Source organism: Leptodactylus fuscus, unplaced genomic scaffold (assembly GCF_031893055.1).
Source record: "Leptodactylus fuscus isolate aLepFus1 unplaced genomic scaffold, aLepFus1.hap2 HAP2_SCAFFOLD_99, whole genome shotgun sequence".
Taxonomy (NCBI): Eukaryota; Metazoa; Chordata; class Amphibia; order Anura; family Leptodactylidae; genus Leptodactylus; species Leptodactylus fuscus.
The window spans coordinates 51681-63636 of NW_027441045.1; the positions used below are offsets into that span (position 1 = coordinate 51681).

Here is an 11956-nt window from a genome sequence, read left to right on the forward strand (position 1 = left end):
GAGGAGAGTGACCCCTGCTGGTGGAAGTGAGGAAAAGCAAAAGCCTACAGCACCTGGTATTCCCAGGCGGTCTCCCATCCAAGTACTAACCAGGCCCGACCCTGCTTAGCTTCCGAGATCAGACGAGATTGGGCGTGTTCAGGGTGGTGTGGCCGTAGGCAGAGACAGGCTTCTCACTTACTCCTCTTCTACTTTGCAGCCTGGCTGCTGGCAGCTCTTTGCACTACTTCACGCTAGACCTTCTTCTTCACTTTTTGCCTTCTCTTAAGGGAACTTCATAATCCAACAGGAGCAGTGCAAGAGCTGGGGGGCGGCCCTTATACCCACAGGTGTTGTTCAGCAACTAGTCACAGGCCGCAGCCGCCCTCTTTCAAAAGGGCTGGGCGCAAGGTCTGCGCAGGGCTAAGAAACCATCCCGGGGGTGAAAGAAAGAGCAAGCTGGACCAGAGCCCATTGTCCAGGAGTCGGCTAAGGAAGAAGTTGAGATGGTTGCCCGTGCCTGGAAGCGAAGCTGCTTTTCAGTCAGCTTCTCTTTTCTTAGGGCACGTTGTCTGCAAAGATGTTCAGCCTGTGTTGCCCTGTAAATTGGTCTGCAGGTTACTAGCTATGGCTTCCAGCCCGGCGGGAGGCCCAGATACTATGGAAATGAAGCCTGCTATTATTAAAAGTAAAAAGCCACAACGCTGGTGGCCACCACGCCCGCTGCGGCTGCTAAGAGTGATAGCGGTAAGACTGAGAATACTAGGATTTTGCAAGGCCTAAAGAGTGCAAGAGAGAAAGCGAATGTAAAAGAAGCAAGTGTGCAGTGTAAAAAGTGAATGTAAAAATGGCATAGAGGAGAGTGACCCCTGCTGGTGGAAGTGAGGAAAAGCAAAAGCCTACAGCACCTGGTATTCCCAGGCGGTCTCCCATCCAAGTACTAACCAGGCCCGACCCTGCTTAGCTTCCGAGATCAGACGAGATCGGGCGTGTTCAGGGTGGTGTGGCCGTAGGCGGAGACAAGCTTCTCACTTACTCCTCTTCTACTTTGCAGCCTGGCTGCTGGCAGCTCTTTGCACTACTTCACGCTAGACCTTTTTCTTCACTTTTTGCCTTCTCTTAAGGGAACTTCATACTCCAACAGGAGCAGTGCAAGAGCTGGGGGCGGCCCTTATACCCACAGGTGTTGTTCAGCAACCAGTCACAGGCCGCAGCCGCCCTCTTTCAAAAGGGCTGGGCGCAAGGTCTGCGCAGGGCTAAGAAACCATCCCGGGGGTGAAAGAAAGAGCAAGCTGGACCAGAGCCCATTGTCCAGGAGTCGGCTAAGGAAAAAGTTGAGATGGTTGCCCGTGCCTGGAAGCGAAGCTGCTTTTCAGTCAGCTTCTCTTTTCTTAGGGCACGTTGTCTGCAAAGATGTTCAGCCTGTGTTGCCCTGTAAATTGGTCTGCAGGTTACTAGCTATGGCTTCCAGCCCGGCGGGAGGCCCAGATACTATGGAAATGAAGCCTGCTATTATTAAAAGTAAAAAGCCACAACGCTGGTGGCCACCACGCCCGCTGCGGCTGCTAAGAGTGATAGCGGTAAGACTGAGAATACTAGGATTTTGCAAGGCCTAAAGAGTGCAAGAGAGAAAGCGAATGTAAAAGAAGCAAGTGTGCAGTGTAAAAAGTGAATGTAAAAATGGCATAGAGGAGAGTGACCCCTGCTGGTGGAAGTGAGGAAAAGCAAAAGCCTACAGCACCTGGTATTCCCAGGCGGTCTCCCATCCAAGTACTAACCAGGCCCGACCCTGCTTAGCTTCCGAGATCAGACGAGATCGGGCGTGTTCAGGGTGGTGTGGCCGTAGGCAGAGACAGGCTTCTCACTTACTCCTCTTCTACTTTGCAGCCTGGCTGCTGGCAGCTCTTTGCACTACTTCACGCTAGACCTTCTTCTTCACTTTTTGCCTTCTCTTAAGGGAACTTCATACTCCAACAGGAGCAGTGCAAGAGCTGGGGGGCGGCCCTTATACCCACAGGTGTTGTTCAGCAACTAGTCACAGGCCGCAGCCGCCCTCTTTCAAAAGGGCTGGGCGCAAGGTCTGCGCAGGGCTAAGAAACCATCCCGGGGGTGAAAGAAAGAGCAAGCTGGACCAGAGCCCATTGTCCAGGAGTCGGCTAAGGAAGAAGTTGAGATGGTTGCCCGTGCCTGGAAGCGAAGCTGCTTTTCAGTCAGCTTCTCTTTTCTTAGGGCACGTTGTCTGCAAAGATGTTCAGCCTGTGTTGCCCTGTAAATTGGTCTGCAGGTTACTAGCTATGGCTTCCAGCCCGGCGGGAGGCCCAGATACTATGGAAATGAAGCCTGCTATTATTAAAAGTAAAAAGCCACAACGCTGGTGGCCACCACGCCCGCTGCGGCTGCTAAGAGTGATAGCGGTAAGACTGAGAATACTAGGATTTTGCAAGGCCTAAAGAGTGCAAGAGAGAAAGCGAATGTAAAAGAAGCAAGTGTGCAGTGTAAAAAGTGAATGTAAAAATGGCATAGAGGAGAGTGACCCCTGCTGGTGGAAGTGAGGAAAAGCAAAAGCCTACAGCACCTGGTATTCCCAGGCGGTCTCCCATCCAAGTACTAACCAGGCCCGACCCTGCTTAGCTTCCGAGATCAGACGAGATCGGGCGTGTTCAGGGTGGTGTGGCCGTAGGCAGAGACAGGCTTCTCACTTACTCCTCTTCTACTTTGCAGCCTGGCTGCTGGCAGCCCTTTGCACTACTTCACGCTAGACCTTTTTCTTCACTTTTTGCCTTCTCTTAAGGGAACTTCATACTCCAACAGGAGCAGTGCAAGAGCTGGGGGCGGCCCTTATACCCACAGGTGTTGTTCAGCAACCAGTCACAGGCCGCAGCCGCCCTCTTTCAAAAGGGCTGGGCGCAAGGTCTGCACAGGGCTAAGAAACCATCCCGGGGGTGAAAGAAAGAGCAAGCTGGACCAGAGCCCATTGTCCAGGAGTCGGCTAAGGAAGAAGTTGAGATGGTTGCCCGTGCCTGGAAGCGAAGCTGCTTTTCAGTCAGCTTCTCTTTTCTTAGGGCACGTTGTCTGCAAAGATGTTCAGCCTGTGTTGCCCTGTAAATTGGTCTGCAGGTTACTAGCTATGGCTTCCAGCCCGGCGGGAGGCCCAGATACTATGGAAATGAAGCCTGCTATTATTAAAAGAAAAAAGCCACAACGCCGGTGGCCACCACGCCCGCTGCGGCTGCTAAGAGTGATAGCGGTAAGACTGAGAATACTAGGATTTTGCAAGGCCTAAAGAGTGCAAGAGAGAAAGCGAATGTAAAAGAAGCAAGTGTGCAGTGTAAAAAGTGAATGTAAAAATGGCATAGAGGAGAGTGACCCCTGCTGGTGGAAGTGAGGAAAAGCAAAAGCCTACAGCACCTGGTATTCCCAGGCGGTCTCCCATCCAAGTACTAACCAGGCCCGACCCTGCTTAGCTTCCGAGATCAGACGAGATCGGGCGTGTTCAGGGTGGTGTGGCCGTAGGCGGAGACAAATTTCTCACTTACTCCTCTTCTACTTTGCAGCCTGGCTGCTGGCAGCTCTTTGCACTACTTCACGCTAGACCTTCTTCTTCACTTTTTGCCTTCTCTTAAGGGAACTTCATACTCCAACAGGAGCAGTGCAAGAGCTGGGGGGCGGCCCTTATACCCACAGGTGTTGTTCAGCAACCAGTCACAGGCCGCAGCCGCCCTCTTTCAAAAGGGCTGGGCGCAAGGTCTGCGCAGGGCTAAGAAACCATCCCGGGGGTGAAAGAAAGAGCAAGCTGGACCAGAGCCCATTGTCCAGTAGTCGGCTAAGGAAGAAGTTGAGATGGTTGCCCGTGCCTGGAAGCGAAGCTGCTTTTCAGTCAGCTTCTCTTTTCTTAGGGCGCGTTGTCTGCAAAGATGTTCAGCCTGTGTTGCCCTGTAAATTGGTCTGCAGGTTACTAGCTATGGCTTCCAGCCCGGCGGGAGGCCCAGATACTATGGAAATGAAGCCTGCTATTATTAAAAGAAAAAAGCCACAACGCTGGTGGCCACCACGCCCGCTGCGGCTGCTAAGAGTGATAGCGGTAAGACTGAGAATACTAGGATTTTGCAAGGCCTAAAGAGTGCAAGAGAGAAAGCGAATGTAAAAGAAGCAAGTGTGCAGTGTAAAAAGTGAATGTAAAAATGGCATAGAGGAGAGTGACCCCTGCTGGTGGAAGTGAGGAAAAGCAAAAGCCTACAGCACCTGGTATTCCCAGGCGGTCTCCCATCCAAGCACTAACCAGGCCCGACCCTGCTTAGCTTCCGAGATCAGACGAGATCGGGCGTGTTCAGGGTGGTGTGGCCGTAGGCAGAGACAGGCTTCTCACTTACTCCTCTTCTACTTTGCAGCCTGGCTGCTGGCAGCTCTTTGCACTACTTCACGCTAGACCTTCTTCTTCACTTTTTGCCTTCTCTTAAGGGAACTTCATACTCCAACAGGAGCAGTGCAAGAGCTGGGGGGCGGCCCTTATACCCACAGGTGTTGTTCAGCAACCAGTCACAGGCCGCAGCCGCCCTCTTTCAAAAGGGCTGGGCGCAAGGTCTGCGCAGGGCTAAGAAACCATCCCGGGGGTGAAAGAAAGAGCAAGCTGGACCAGAGCCCATTGTCCAGTAGTCGGCTAAGGAAGAAGTTGAGATGGTTGCCCGTGCCTGGAAGCAAAGCTGCTTTTCAGTCAGCTTCTCTTTTCTTAGGGCGCGTTGTCTGCAAAGATGTTCAGCCTGTGTTGCCCTGTAAATTGGTCTGCAGGTTACTAGCTATGGCTTCCAGCCCGGCGGGAGGCCCAGATACTATGGAAATGAAGCCTGCTATTATTAAAAGAAAAAAGCCACAACGCTGGTGGCCACCACGCCCGCTGCGGCTGCTAAGAGTGATAGCGGTAAGACTGAGAATACTAGGATTTTGCAAGGCCTAAAGAGTGCAAGAGAGAAAGCGAATGTAAAAGAAGCAAGTGTGCAGTGTAAAAAGTGAATGTAAAAATGGCATAGAGGAGAGTGACCCCTGCTGGTGGAAGTGAGGAAAAGCAAAAGCCTACAGCACCTGGTATTCCCAGGCGGTCTCCCATCCAAGTACTAACCAGGCCCGACCCTGCTTAGCTTCCAAGATCAGACGAGATCGGGCGTGTTCAGGGTGGTGTGGCCGTAGGCAGAGACAGGCTTCTCACTTACTCCTCTTCTACTTTGCAGCCTGGCTGCTGGCAGCCCTTTGCACTACTTCACGCTAGACCTTTTTCTTCACTTTTTGCCTTCTCTTAAGGGAACTTCATACTCCAACAGGAGCAGTGCAAGAGCTGGGGGCGGCCCTTATACCCACAGGTGTTGTTCAGCAACCAGTCACAGGCCGCAGCCGCCCTCTTTCAAAAGGGCTGGGCGCAAGGTCTGCGCAGGGCTAAGAAACCATCCCGGGGGTGAAAGAAAGAGCAAGCTGGACCAGAGCCCATTGTCCAGGAGTCGGCTAAGGAAAAAGTTGAGATGGTTGCCCGTGCCTGGAAGCGAAGCTGCTTTTCAGTCAGCTTCTCTTTTCTTAGGGCACGTTGTCTGCAAAGATGTTCAGCCTGTGTTGCCCTGTAAATTGGTCTGCAGGTTACTAGCTATGGCTTCCAGCCCGGCGGGAGGCCCAGATACTATGGAAATGAAGCCTGCTATTATTAAAAGTAAAAAGCCACAACGCTGGTGGCCACCACGCCCGCTGCGGCTGCTAAGAGTGATAGCGGTAAGACTGAGAATACTAGGATTTTGCAAGGCCTAAAGAGTGCAAGAGAGAAAGCGAATGTAAAAGAAGCAAGTGTGCAGTGTAAAAAGTGAATGTAAAAATGGCATAGAGGAGAGTGACCCCTGCTGGTGGAAGTGAGGAAAAGCAAAAGCCTACAGCACCTGGTATTCCCAGGCGGTCTCCCATCCAAGTACTAACCAGGCCCGACCCTGCTTAGCTTCCGAGATCAGACGAGATCGGGCGTGTTCAGGGTGGTGTGGCCGTAGGCAGAGACAGGCTTCTCACTTACTCCTCTTCTACTTTGCAGCCTGGCTGCTGGCAGCCCTTTGCACTACTTCACGCTAGACCTTTTTCTTCACTTTTTGCCTTCTCTTAAGGGAACTTCATACTCCAACAGGAGCAGTGCAAGAGCTGGGGGCGGCCCTTATACCCACAGGTGTTGTTCAGCAACCAGTCACAGGCCGCAGCCGCCCTCTTTCAAAAGGGCTGGGCGCAAGGTCTGCGCAGGGCTAAGAAACCATCCCGGGGGTGAAAGAAAGAGCAAGCTGGACCAGAGCCCATTGTCCAGTAGTCGGCTAAGGAAGAAGTTGAGATGGTTGCCCGTGCCTGGAAGCGAAGCTGCTTTTCAGTCAGCTTCTCTTTTCTTAGGGCGCGTTGTCTGCAAAGATGTTCAGCCTGTGTTGCCCTGTAAATTGGTCTGCAGGTTACTAGCTATGGCTTCCAGCCCGGCGGGAGGCCCAGATACTATGGAAATGAAGCCTGCTATTATTAAAAGAAAAAAGCCACAACGCTGGTGGCCACCACGCCCGCTGCGGCTGCTAAGAGTGATAGCGGTAAGACTGAGAATACTAGGATTTTGCAAGGCCTAAAGAGTGCAAGAGAGAAAGCGAATGTAAAAGAAGCAAGTGTGCAGTGTAAAAAGTGAATGTAAAAATGGCATAGAGGAGAGTGACCCCTGCTGGTGGAAGTGAGGAAAAGCAAAAGCCTACAGCACCTGGTATTCCCAGGCGGTCTCCCATCCAAGTACTAACCAGGCCCGACCCTGCTTAGCTTCCGAGATCAGGCATGTTCAGGGTGGTGTGGCCATAGGCTGAGACAGTCTTCTCACTTACTCCTCTTCTACTTTGCAGCCTGGCTGCTGGCAGCTCTTTGCACTACTTCACGCTAGACCTTCTTCTTCACTTTTTGCCTTCTCTTAAGGGAACTTCATACTCCAACAGGAGCAGTGCAAGAGCTGGGGGGCGGCCCTTATACCCACAGGTGTTGTTCAGCAACCAGTCACAGGCCGCAGCCGCCCTCTTTCAAAAGGGCTGGGCGCAAGGTCTGCGCAGGGCTAAGAAACCATCCCGGGGGTGAAAGAAAGAGCAAGCTGGACCAGAGCCCATTGTCCAGTAGTCGGCTAAGGAAGAAGTTGAGATGGTTGCCCGTGCCTGGAAGCGAAGCTGCTTTTCAGTCAGCTTCTCTTTTCTTAGGGCGCGTTGTCTGCAAAGATGTTCAGCCTGTGTTGCCCTGTAAATTGGTCTGCAGGTTACTAGCTATGGCTTCCAGCCCGGCGGGAGGCCCAGATACTATGGAAATGAAGCCTGCTATTATTAAAAGTAAAAAGCCACAACGCTGGTGGCCACCACGCCCGCTGCGGCTGCTAAGAGTGATAGCGGTAAGACTGAGAATACTAGGATTTTGCAAGGCCTAAAGAGTGCAAGAGAGAAAGCGAATGTAAAAGAAGCAAGTGTGCAGTGTAAAAAGTGAATGTAAAAATGGCATAGAGGAGAGTGACCCCTGCTGGTGGAAGTGAGGAAAAGCAAAAGCCTACAGCACCTGGTATTCCCAGGCGGTCTCCCATCCAAGTACTAACCAGGCCCAACCCTGCTTAGCTTCCGAGATCAGGCGTGTTCAGGGTGGTGTGGCCGTAGGCAGAGACAGGCTTCTCACTTACTCCTCTTCTACTTTGCAGCCTGGCTGCTGGCAGCCCTTTGCACTACTTCACGCTAGACCTTTTTCTTCACTTTTTGCCTTCTCTTAAGGGAACTTCATACTCCAACAGGAGCAGTGCAAGAGCTGGGGGCGGCCCTTATACCCACAGGTGTTGTTCAGCAACCAGTCACAGGCCGCAGCCGCCCTCTTTCAAAAGGGCTGGGCGCAAGGTCTGCGCAGGGCTAAGAAACCATCCCGGGGGTGAAAGAAAGAGCAAGCTGGACCAGAGCCCATTGTCCAGTAGTCGGCTAAGGAAGAAGTTGAGATGGTTGCCCGTGCCTGGAAGCGAAGCTGCTTTTCAGTCAGCTTCTCTTTTCTTAGGGCGCGTTGTCTGCAAAGATGTTCAGCCTGTGTTGCCCTGTAAATTGGTCTGCAGGTTACTAGCTATGGCTTCCAGCCCGGCGGGAGGCCCAGATACTATGGAAATGAAGCCTGCTATTATTAAAAGTAAAAAGCCACAACGCTGGTGGCCACCACGCCCGCTGCGGCTGCTAAGAGTGATAGCGGTAAGACTGAGAATACTAGGATTTTGCAAGGCCTAAAGAGTGCAAGAGAGAAAGCGAATGTAAAAGAAGCAAGTGTGCAGTGTAAAAAGTGAATGTAAAAATGGCATAGAGGAGAGTGACCCCTGCTGGTGGAAGTGAGGAAAAGCAAAAGCCTACAGCACCTGGTATTCCCAGGCGGTCTCCCATCCAAGTACTAACCAGGCCCGACCCTGCTTAGCTTCCGAGATCAGACGAGATCGGGCGTGTTCAGGGTGGTGTGGCCGTAGGCGGAGACAAATTTCTCACTTACTCCTCTTCTACTTTGCAGCCTGGCTGCTGGCAGCTCTTTGCACTACTTCACGCTAGACCTTTTTCTTCACTTTTTGCCTTCTCTTAAGGGAACTTCATACTCCAACAGGAGCAGTGCAAGAGCTGGGGGCGGCCCTTATACCCACAGGTGTTGTTCAGCAACCAGTCACAGGCCGCAGCCGCCCTCTTTCAAAAGGGCTGGGCGCAAGGTCTGCGCAGGGCTAAGAAACCATCCCGGGGGTGAAAGAAAGAGCAAGCTGGACCAGAGCCCATTGTCCAGGAGTCGGCTAAGGAAGAAGTTGAGATGGTTGCCCGTGCCTGGAAGCGAAGCTGCTTTTCAGTCAGCTTCTCTTTTCTTAGGGCACGTTGTCTGCAAAGATGTTCAGCCTGTGTTGCCCTGTAAATTGGTCTGCAGGTTACTAGCTATGGCTTCCAGCCCGGCGGGAGGCCCAGATACTATGGAAATGAAGCCTGCTATTATTAAAAGTAAAAAGCCACAACGCTGGTGGCCACCACGCCCGCTGCGGCTGCTAAGAGTGATAGCGGTAAGACTGAGAATACTAGGATTTTGCAAGGCCTAAAGAGTGCAAGAGAGAAAGCGAATGTAAAAGAAGCAAGTGTGCAGTGTAAAAAGTGAATGTAAAAATGGCATAGAGGAGAGTGACCCCTGCTGGTGGAAGTGAGGAAAAGCAAAAGCCTACAGCACCTGGTATTCCCAGGCGGTCTCCCATCCAAGTACTAACCAGGCCCGACCCTGCTTAGCTTCCAAGATCAGACGAGATCGGGCGTGTTGAGGGTGGTGTGGCCGTAGGCAGAGACAAGCTTCTCACTTACTCCTCTTCTACTTTGCAGCCTGGCTGCTGGCAGCTCTTTGCACTACTTCACGCTAGACCTTTTTCTTCACTTTTTGCCTTCTCTTAAGGGAACTTCATACTCCAACAGGAGCAGTGCAAGAGCTGGGGGCGGCCCTTATACCCACAGGTGTTGTTCAGCAACCAGTCACAGGCCGCAGCCGCCCTCTTTCAAAAGGGCTGGGCGCAAGGTCTGCGCAGGGCTAAGAAACCATCCCGGGGGTGAAAGAAAGAGCAAGCTGGACCAGAGCCCATTGTCCAGGAGTCGGCTAAGGAAGAAGTTGAGATGGTTGCCCGTGCCTGGAAGCGAAGCTGCTTTTCAGTCAGCTTCTCTTTTCTTAGGGCACGTTGTCTGCAAAGATGTTCAGCCTGTGTTGCCCTGTAAATTGGTCTGCAGGTTACTAGCTATGGCTTCCAGCCCGGCGGGAGGCCCAGATACTATGGAAATGAAGCCTGCTATTATTAAAAGTAAAAAGCCACAACGCTGGTGGCCACCACGCCCGCTGCGGCTGCTAAGAGTGATAGCGGTAAGACTGAGAATACTAGGATTTTGCAAGGCCTAAAGAGTGCAAGAGAGAAAGCGAATGTAAAAGAAGCAAGTGTGCAGTGTAAAAAGTGAATGTAAAAATGGCATAGAGGAGAGTGACCCCTGCTGGTGGAAGTGAGGAAAAGCAAAAGCCTACAGCACCTGGTATTGCCAGGCGGTCTCCCATCCAAGTACTAACCAGGCCCGACCCTGCTTAGCTTCCAAGATCAGACGAGATCGGGCGTGTTCAGGGTGGTGTGGCCGTAGGCAGAGACAGGCTTCTCACTTACTCCTCTTCTACTTTGCAGCCTGGCTGCTGGCAGCTCTTTGCACTACTTCACGCTAGACCTTCTTCTTCACTTTTTGCCTTCTCTTAAGGGAACTTCATACTCCAACAGGAGCAGTGCAAGAGCTGGGGGGCGGCCCTTATACCCACAGGTGTTGTTCAGCAACCAGTCACAGGCCGCAGCCGCCCTCTTTCAAAAGGGCTGGGCGCAAGGTCTGCGCAGGGCTAAGAAACCATCCCGGGGGTGAAAGAAAGAGCAAGCTGGACCAGAGCCCATTGTCCAGTAGTCGGCTAAGGAAGAAGTTGAGATGGTTGCCCGTGCCTGGAAGCGAAGCTGCTTTTCAGTCAGCTTCTCTTTTCTTAGGGCGCGTTGTCTGCAAAGATGTTCAGCCTGTGTTGCCCTGTAAATTGGTCTGCAGGTTACTAGCTATGGCTTCCAGCCCGGCGGGAGGCCCAGATACTATGGAAATGAAGCCTGCTATTATTAAAAGAAAAAAGCCACAACGCTGGTGGCCACCACGCCCGCTGCGGCTGCTAAGAGTGATAGCGGTAAGACTGAGAATACTAGGATTTTGCAAGGCCTAAAGAGTGCAAGAGAGAAAGCGAATGTAAAAGAAGCAAGTGTGCAGTGTAAAAAGTGAATGTAAAAATGGCATAGAGGAGAGTGACCCCTGCTGGTGGAAGTGAGGAAAAGCAAAAGCCTACAGCACCTGGTATTCCCAGGCGGTCTCCCATCCAAGTACTAACCAGGCCCGACCCTGCTTAGCTTCCGAGATCAGGCATGTTCAGGGTGGTGTGGCCATAGGCTGAGACAGTCTTCTCACTTACTCCTCTTCTACTTTGCAGCCTGGCTGCTGGCAGCTCTTTGCACTACTTCACGCTAGACCTTCTTCTTCACTTTTTGCCTTCTCTTAAGGGAACTTCATACTCCAACAGGAGCAGTGCAAGAGCTGGGGGGCGGCCCTTATACCCACAGGTGTTGTTCAGCAACCAGTCACAGGCCGCAGCCGCCCTCTTTCAAAAGGGCTGGGCGCAAGGTCTGCGCAGGGCTAAGAAACCATCCCGGGGGTGAAAGAAAGAGCAAGCTGGACCAGAGCCCATTGTCCAGTAGTCGGCTAAGGAAGAAGTTGAGATGGTTGCCCGTGCCTGGAAGCGAAGCTGCTTTTCAGTCAGCTTCTCTTTTCTTAGGGCGCGTTGTCTGCAAAGATGTTCAGCCTGTGTTGCCCTGTAAATTGGTCTGCAGGTTACTAGCTATGGCTTCCAGCCCGGCGGGAGGCCCAGATACTATGGAAATGAAGCCTGCTATTATTAAAAGTAAAAAGCCACAACGCTGGTGGCCACCACGCCCGCTGCGGCTGCTAAGAGTGATAGCGGTAAGACTGAGAATACTAGGATTTTGCAAGGCCTAAAGAGTGCAAGAGAGAAAGCGAATGTAAAAGAAGCAAGTGTGCAGTGTAAAAAGTGAATGTAAAAATGGCATAGAGGAGAGTGACCCCTGCTGGTGGAAGTGAGGAAAAGCAAAAGCCTACAGCACCTGGTATTCCCAGGCGGTCTCCCATCCAAGTACTAACCAGGCCCAACCCTGCTTAGCTTCCGAGATCAGGCGTGTTCAGGGTGGTGTGGCCGTAGGCAGAGACAGGCTTCTCACTTACTCCTCTTCTACTTTGCAGCCTGGCTGCTGGCAGCCCTTTGCACTACTTCACGCTAGACCTTTTTCTTCACTTTTTGCCTTCTCTTAAGGGAACTTCATACTCCAACAGGAGCAGTGCAAGAGCTGGGGGCGGCCCTTATACCCACA

General features: G+C 52.2%; 11 non-coding genes and 4 pseudogenes across 11 annotated transcripts; all 15 read right to left on the reverse strand.

The window, feature by feature from the left end:
* Nucleotides 1–41: 41 nt before the first annotated feature.
* On the reverse strand, nt 42–160 carry LOC142189343 (5S ribosomal RNA). The gene has a single exon (XR_012713520.1). It is a non-coding gene; the product is annotated as a 5S ribosomal RNA (ribosomal RNA).
* A 715-nt stretch (nt 161–875) lies between these two features.
* LOC142189260 (5S ribosomal RNA) lies at nt 876–994 on the reverse strand. Its single transcript, XR_012713444.1, has one exon. It is a non-coding gene; the product is annotated as a 5S ribosomal RNA (ribosomal RNA).
* Nucleotides 995–1708: 714 nt separating this feature from the next.
* LOC142189272 (5S ribosomal RNA) lies at nt 1709–1827 on the reverse strand. The gene has a single exon (XR_012713455.1). It is a non-coding gene; the product is annotated as a 5S ribosomal RNA (ribosomal RNA).
* Nucleotides 1828–2542: 715 nt separating this feature from the next.
* Nucleotides 2543–2661, reverse strand: LOC142189284 (5S ribosomal RNA). Its single transcript, XR_012713466.1, has one exon. It is a non-coding gene; the product is annotated as a 5S ribosomal RNA (ribosomal RNA).
* Nucleotides 2662–3375: 714 nt separating this feature from the next.
* LOC142189296 (5S ribosomal RNA) lies at nt 3376–3494 on the reverse strand. The gene has a single exon (XR_012713477.1). It is a non-coding gene; the product is annotated as a 5S ribosomal RNA (ribosomal RNA).
* A 715-nt stretch (nt 3495–4209) lies between these two features.
* LOC142189307 (5S ribosomal RNA) lies at nt 4210–4328 on the reverse strand. Its single transcript, XR_012713488.1, has one exon. It is a non-coding gene; the product is annotated as a 5S ribosomal RNA (ribosomal RNA).
* A 715-nt stretch (nt 4329–5043) lies between these two features.
* LOC142189269 (5S ribosomal RNA) lies at nt 5044–5162 on the reverse strand. Its single transcript, XR_012713452.1, has one exon. It is a non-coding gene; the product is annotated as a 5S ribosomal RNA (ribosomal RNA).
* A 714-nt stretch (nt 5163–5876) lies between these two features.
* LOC142189308 (5S ribosomal RNA) lies at nt 5877–5995 on the reverse strand. Its single transcript, XR_012713489.1, has one exon. It is a non-coding gene; the product is annotated as a 5S ribosomal RNA (ribosomal RNA).
* Nucleotides 5996–6709: 714 nt separating this feature from the next.
* On the reverse strand, nt 6710–6818 carry LOC142189495 (5S ribosomal RNA; annotated as a pseudogene).
* A 715-nt stretch (nt 6819–7533) lies between these two features.
* LOC142189422 (5S ribosomal RNA) lies at nt 7534–7642 on the reverse strand (annotated as a pseudogene).
* A 714-nt stretch (nt 7643–8356) lies between these two features.
* Nucleotides 8357–8475, reverse strand: LOC142189321 (5S ribosomal RNA). The gene has a single exon (XR_012713500.1). It is a non-coding gene; the product is annotated as a 5S ribosomal RNA (ribosomal RNA).
* A 714-nt stretch (nt 8476–9189) lies between these two features.
* LOC142189365 (5S ribosomal RNA) lies at nt 9190–9308 on the reverse strand. Its single transcript, XR_012713541.1, has one exon. It is a non-coding gene; the product is annotated as a 5S ribosomal RNA (ribosomal RNA).
* Nucleotides 9309–10022: 714 nt separating this feature from the next.
* Nucleotides 10023–10141, reverse strand: LOC142189396 (5S ribosomal RNA). Its single transcript, XR_012713571.1, has one exon. It is a non-coding gene; the product is annotated as a 5S ribosomal RNA (ribosomal RNA).
* Nucleotides 10142–10856: 715 nt separating this feature from the next.
* On the reverse strand, nt 10857–10965 carry LOC142189496 (5S ribosomal RNA; annotated as a pseudogene).
* Nucleotides 10966–11680: 715 nt separating this feature from the next.
* Nucleotides 11681–11789, reverse strand: LOC142189423 (5S ribosomal RNA; annotated as a pseudogene).
* Between the last annotated feature and the right edge of the window lie 167 nt (nt 11790–11956).